We start from the raw sequence: 7,766 nt of genomic DNA on the forward strand, positions 1-7,766 counted from the left end.
TCATGAGAGAGACTTATTTATTTAGAGCAGTCTAAATAGGCCGCCTTGAATCACATGGAAATTTCCTTCCATAAACCATCGACCATCACTTGTCATGTTTTAAGCATCTAAAAGGCGAATAGTGACAAATCTTTGGTCTGAGACAGAAGTACCTGCAGGCAAGAAATTAGCCTCTTTTCTAAAGATAGAGAGAAAAACATATATAGGATAAACAAGAATTGTAGGGCCCTAAAGTTTAACAGGAGCAAAGGCAGGACTGCATTCACAGACAACACATTTTTATGTTACATGTATAATTTCTCTAAATCATACAGTTAACGTAGTTTTAAAGTTAGGCCTCTTTGTTTCCCGTATATTCACGGGCCACAGCGGCAGTTCGTATTGTTTCTACATTTAAATCTACACATGAGACCAACACAGAGTTGGGTTTTGTAGAGAAATTCAATGAAGCATCTTAGTATTTTTTTTATTCTCGCGACCACCTTCACGATTTTATATATAAATAGCGAAAATCACTGTTAAAAAGTTGAGAAAGAAAAGATGTACAGCAGCACGAAAATCCTACATTCACAAAGTTTACAATTTTCAAAGTCTGGGTTTGCAGAGGAAACGTTAACTTGTCAGCATTTACTGTAATTATCAGGGGCAAGTTATTTTAAATAGTTATCCGTTGCACATCTATATTTTATTAGGCTGCTCTCTCAATGAGAGTGCGCCGTTATCAAACACGAATCCGCTAAAGGAAAGTTGGAAGTGGCATTCAGGTTCTAAAGAAAACTCAAGTCAGATTTTTGAAACAGACGTTTACTCGGCTGGTAATAATTTCTGTGCAATTAACACATCTTTGCATGCAACGACTCTTAATGTCCACCAATATTTTACCTTCAATTCTCCTCATTTGTTTTTATTTCAGAGATTATTGTGTGTGTGTGTGTGTGTGTGTGCGCGTGTACGTATTTTCTACGGCCGTGACAAGCAATAAAAAAAACTATAAGTAGAGACACAGTATAAGTCCGTCGAATTATTTCATCGGACTTTTGTGGTGCTGTGATGCAAGTGAATATGAAGAGGCTATGCAGAGGGCTGAGGTGGTCAAAGTGTGGGGAGAGTAGGCCAACATTATGAAGCAAACAGCACAGCGAGTCACAGGTGCCCCCTGCTGGTAAAATGAAGGGATTGCAACATCAAAGCTCCAACTTACAGCTTGAGAGAAATGAACTATAATACCAAAAGCAGCAATATAATGATAGAAATAATATAGTCATCATCATTAACATCATTTTACTTATTTGTGTATGTAAAACACACACAGCTCCAACGTGCATTACAAGTAGCCTCCTTTGCTTAATCAGTATACACCTTTACAGAACATCAACTTTGTCATGTCAAATATCAAGCTGATAAATAAATCTAGCTTGGCATGATGTGTACAACACTGCAGGAGATAAACTGTTGTTTCTGTGATAGTGAAGCAGTCTAACCACAGTCTGTCTACCTCTTTACTATAGCGAGTCAAGCCAAGAGACATCAAGTGCCACTTTTAAAAGTTTTAAACGTGACTCAGTCAGGGCTCAAACATCAAATCTCCCAGTATAAAGATACTGGTCCCTCAAACCCTGGGAGGTTTGAGGGGCTCTAAGTGACCAGCACAAAATGGATTGAAAAGAAAGAGAAATTACAAAAGAGAGATATAACAGTTGGTGACTGGCACCAACTGTTATTTTTTGATGATATGCAATTTTTATTCTGGACCATATGAAGGGACACAACCTCCATTATGCTGATAAATCAATAATACATGAGTAGAACTCATCACTAAACAGCAAAACCCAGCTATTTGACCTACAAATCACCACAGTTCACCCTCTCCACCTCTATTCCTCTTCCCCTCTCAGCAGTCTGCTCTCCTACACTGAGTAGGCCCTCGGCAGCACTTGCCGAGGAGCTCCAGCCTCGGCAGTGCCTGGGCACTTGTGAACACCGATGCCTCCTTCATCAGGGAAGTATCGTCACACACAGGAGATGTGGATTAGTGATGATTAGCAGGGATTATGGCTGGTTAATGGTGGGAAAATACATTAGGAACCATCGGCTCTGGTAGGGGGAGGGGATTTCACTCACGCTAGCGGATTTGCATTGATCCACAGCAAATGAATGAGGATTAGCAGCATCAAGCTATCTGCCAACAGATAAATAACATTAAGCGTATTATACGCCAACGCCTGTTATTAATGACATTACAAACACCACTACAATGCTGGCAATTATGGAAATAATAGGAGCGGCTGAATAATGTACTTGGTGGGGATTCTTGGGGTTCCTGATCATCCTCGTGTACGAGCCAAGCTACTTACTGGCAGAAAAATGTATAGTTTTTGGTTACCACTTTCTAATAGGACATACTTTAAGGGGTTTATATGTTGTTAATGTAACTGTATTTCATAGGCCAGTAATAAGTCATTTGTAAGAACATGTTTTGGGCTGCCTGGTTGGGATTGCCTGGTTGGGAAGTATGCCTTTGGTTGTCATGCATCCCTCTCCAGCATAACTTGTCTTTTTTATCTATCACTTTATCAGGAAGAACGCTTCAAAGTACAATTCCATCACTTACTTTCTGTAAAAGAGCTGACGAGCACCTGATTACTAGAAACCACTCATTAAGAACTTATTAACATGACAGCTCCAGACTTATTAGATTATTGTTGTGGGAAAAGCCTTTATTAAGTATTTACTCCCTAATAGCCCAATAGGTTTGCATCCTGCAAGTCCATAACCTGATATCCCAAAATCTTATGCTTATTGCTGATCTATAAAGTATTATCAAATCAGCAAAAACAAATAAGTGAGCTGTATTAGAGTGCAGTGCCATTTTTAGGAGTGTGTGAACTTCCTTAACCTTGATGCAACAGATGGCAATCTTGAAAAAATGTGATGGATCATTCATATTGTGTTAATAAGTCATAGCCAGTGTAAAGTACAGTTTCTCTTCTAGTATATATGACCTTTTTTCATTTTATGGCAGGTAATGGTATGTTCTGTTGGGCCAAAACTGAAATATGATTGACACAAACTAAACTGCAGAGAAGGCATCTATAATATACATCCTCTGCATAACCACAACATATTATTATGTAGGTAGGAGTGTGGAGGAGGGAAAAAAGTGTTCATTCCTCCATCTAACCCACATTTTAACCTGACAGGTGAAAGAGCCTGTAGCTTTCTTACTCTCTATTACTACCTCTTCCTCCAGCTGAGTTCACCTCTCCTCTTTTTACTGTTTATGTAATAAATACTCCACTCCCACAGTGAGTGGCAGAGAAAGGAGGGGTGGGGACTGGAAAGAACAGAATAATGCATTTTTTCATCAAAAATTCCTTCTCTTCCCCTACCTCAAGGTTTCCTCCTCTGAGCCACTTGAAAGATGGGCAACAATGTGGCCACACAGTGAACACCTAGTTACCATATGAAACACTCCAGCAGTGAACTGGAGGAGATGGAGAAGGGAGAGGAGAAGTCTTGTGTTATTTATGATACTGGGCCTTGTAGCTATATGGGTTCCCCCTTCATGTCTACTCCGAGGTATGGCCCCCATATGCGAAGGGGTATAAGTGCAGCTTTAGAAAGTTACCCTCCCTTCCTCTCTGCATCTCTTTGCTCCTCACTCTGAGGTTTTGAAGAAGAGAAGTAGCCCGTTTCCCTCTTTCATGGCTTTGAGGGACATTTTATATCGCCTCAGGTGTCTGTCAGTGTGACTAACAGTTCTGAGAGTAGAGAACTAATATCTCAGGAACTTGCCTCGAGGCAGCAGCACATAGATGTTACTGTTGGTGGCATACAATGAGAAGAAAGTCATACTTTAGAGGCATTCAGCGGCAGCAATTACTACTGATTCAGTGGGCTGGTTGCTATTAAACAATGGCTGTGACAGCCTTAGCAGATGATAAGACACAGTGGGAAAGGCAAGATAAATGCAATCATCTGTACAGCACAAGCTGCCTTCATTTTGCAGGATGTCTGACAAAAGCTTGCAAAGAGCCCAAGGAAACATATTAGGGATAGTACACTAACCAAACAAAGCAATAATAATAATCTCTTTTTTTTTTCAGGACCTCGCAACACATCTGAAATCACACAGCACAGCTGCTGAGGAGGCCTTTTAGACTACTGCACAAGGTTGCAAAGTTAATTGTTGTGCCTAAAAAGACATGGCAGTCTTGTGTTAAAGGTTGTCCCCTCTTTTCACCTTCAAGCTTGGCTTTTGTCAACTGTGGTAAAGGAATTGCAATACCTCCTGACTTCAATAACAAGGTTTACAGCAGAGAAGAGGAGAGGAAAAGAAAAGACAAGGCTTTGCAGTAAAGAGACACACACCAGTAAACAATAGGAAGGTCATCTAATCCTAGAGCACTCTCAGAGCCCTCTTTCCATCAAGGATATTCAAAACGAAAAAAAGCATGGCTATTCAGAGTTCGCAAATGTATAGGCACAGCAGCTGAAAGATCATCTTTCTGTATACCCTGAGCAACTCTATTGTTTCCTTAAAGAAACATATGGACAATCTGAGAAACGCAAAAGATTCTCACAGAAATCTTGGCAGGACAAAAGTAACTGAGGAAGTTCCAGCTCTGCTCCACACTGTTTGTGTGCCAGCTCTATAACCCAAACCCAAACAATATTCTTTACTGTTGTCCTTTACCCATGACTGATCCTTCGTGTTATGCATGCTGGAATGGATATTATATTATGAACCCCTGCAAATTGGAGCCGGACAATAAAAAGATCATCAAAGATGATCCTGCTGCCCCCGACAGTCGGCTTTGCCCTGCGATGCTGAGTTCAAAGGACGAAGATCGGCGGGCAAATGAGTGCTGTTGCTCAGCGCACAGTCAACCGAAACAACAACAAAGATAAGGCTGATGGAAATAAATAAATAAATAACAAATAGAGGAGAGAGGAGAGGAGAAGGAAAAAAAAATAAGGGAGGTGGGGGTGGGGGGTTGTGGGGTAGGCACAGAGATGAAATGGAGACCTGCCACTGCGCTCAAGGACACCGCGTGCCACTATGTAATTAGAAATGTACACAGATGATTTGGATGCAGCGATATGATTAGGCAAAGCAGTCCCCAGTCTTAGGCCTAATCAGCTCACTTCTGAGAGATACTCCAAGACTACTTGTGTGTGTGTGTGTGTATGTGTGTGTGTGTGTGTGTGTGTGTGTGTGTGTATGTATGTATGTATGTATGTGTGCGTGCAGGGGAAGTAGAGGCGGTGTTACACACTACTACTCTCCTCTCAGTACAAGCTCTGGGAGGGTACACTAGATAAACTGGCATATAGACACTTAGGCACATAAAGTGACATGCAGAGATGGGGGGAAACACATTGGGGAAGGGCTATGACAGATATTTAATGTTAACATGCAAACACATATGCATGATCTGTTTATGATGAGAATTCTGGCCATTAATAGAAGTGGGTGCTGTAACTATATGTACTTCATGTATAATTAACACTTGCTGCTGAGCCGGTGTCAAAGACTTGCAATGATGAAAACAGTAGGAAACAGTATAGGGAACAGATCGACACGATAAAGAGTAAGATGAAGAGGAGAATGTAAAAGAAGAGATAGTAACAGAAATTGGTAGGAACCTTCATCATACAGTGTTATATAGTTTCATATAGTTTGTGGGTGATAATATATTCGACTGGAAGTAGGATTCAGGAATATCATGTAAGAAGATGTTTCATTGTTGTGCTCTGAGTCAGCTTCTGGGTCAAACTTCTAATCAATCTTTTGAGAGGGGTGCATTTTAGGTCAGCTCAAGAAGCATTGGACAAAAACACCTAAAATCCCAACACATATGTGTCCCGGAGCTAGAGGCCGGGACATGCACAAAAGAGGCGATGGGCTACAAAGACCCGGGTAATGAGCAGAGGCCAATTAAAAAGAGCTGCTGCCTCCTCCTCCTCCTCCTCATCTACCACCTCCCTTTCTCCTCCTTGCTCTATCTATCCTTCTGTCTCTCCTCCTCCGGTGGCTTGTTATTGATCACCTTTAACCCCGTCTCTCAGTGGTGTCAAAACTACCATTTAGGCTCATCCCTTGGGCTGAGCGTGTGTCGATCGCACCCTGCCCCATAAATCATTACTGGGAGGAGGGCTCGGGAGGGTCTGGCCAGCCTGAAGCGCAGAGGGAAGGCCTGACTTTCACAGACACATTTCGGCAGAGCCCAACCCCATTCCCCCAGGGGTCAAGGGTCATCGATGGGCCCATGGATTAGCACCCAGACACCCCCGCTAACCCTGGTTTCTCCTGCAGGCTCACCTCTATTCCCCCACGGGCCAGGCAGTGGCACCCATTCGATTTTTAAATAAGACAAAAGGTCAGTCTGCGTCCTGTCCTGTCTTCGCAGTGATCTCCCTCTCTGTACGTGACAATTGTTCTTTATTGATGGTGGATCCTAATTTCTGTCTCGTTGCCTCAAACTGAATGAGGGATGAGCAGAGTTTTAGGTAAGATGTAAAGGGAACTTCACAGGACGATATGGTCGAGAGAGTGGCTTGAATGACTGGTGCTGTGGGCTATGAGAGACTATTGTTGTCACTGTCTATCTCTTTGGCTATCTGTGTTGGCCTCATACAAACTCCCCTTTACCTCCTCCTGGGCTGGAGGCGCCTCATCGCCTCAGTACACGGCTGCATATCAGCCAGATGCTGCATTCACCCGCAGCCCTCCTATCCTCTTTCACCCCTTTCTTGCCCTCCCCTCCCATGCTTTCCTCCCTATGTAGAGAGGCAAATTAACAAATCTTTCCAATCCAGTCTCTTTCCCTCTAATCTCTCTCCCTGTCTGTCTGTCCACCTGCTGCTCTCCCCACAGTGGTCAGACTAGGTTAGGTTATCCTCCTCAGTCTCAGTTAAGGGGAGCCTGGGGATGAGGGGATGATGGGTAGAGGTGACAGGTCCTTTGTTGGGGTAAAGACTCATGACCCATGGGTAGGCAAGGAGAGGAAGGAATAGGGGAATCTATCACTCACCCCAAGTTCAGACCTGTTATATCTGGATGATGTGTGGCTGGTGGTCACTTCATCATCTGTCTTCTGACAGGGACCAGTCTGTGTGATGAGCACTTTTGCTTTTAATATTTAAAATACAGTTCTGTACTTTTATACATGTAAAATTCTGTGTGCAGATTTTTTGCTATAAACCTTCCATATTCACCTCAATTCAGATATAATAGACGCAGCTGTGTAATGTGCTTTTGGCAGAGTGAATCACAGATCACACACTCATGCCAATCAGCTTTGCATTGCTTGCTTGCATACACAGATGAAAGGTGATCCATTGATGTGGAGGGGGTTGGGAGGGAGCAGAGGGTATGGATTTTGTACCCATTGTTGGCAGGGGTTCCCATGTGCCTCTCCACCCACTCCAACCCACACCCACCTCTCCCCTGCAGGACAGCACTGCCAGGGGGTGCAGGCGTGGGACAGGACACTCCGCCACTCAGGGGATTAATTGGTGTGGCACCTCTTTGGTGCACATGGCCAAAGCAATTAAATAGTGGCCCTAGGCCTTCAGTTTGCTATTACTAAACCAGTGACAAAGCAGCAAATTGGCCCTCTCTCTCCATGCTTATGCCCACATATGAGCACATATGCCAAAGAGATGAAACAAATTCTGCATGTGTCTGCAGAAGTTGTTTTATGAAGTGTGAATACACGGGAAATGACTACAGGTATGGCAGCATCAAAGACAAAAGGAAG

Source organism: Lates calcarifer, linkage group LG15 (genome assembly GCF_001640805.2).
Source record: "Lates calcarifer isolate ASB-BC8 linkage group LG15, TLL_Latcal_v3, whole genome shotgun sequence".
NCBI lineage: Eukaryota > Metazoa > Chordata > Actinopteri > Centropomidae > Lates > Lates calcarifer.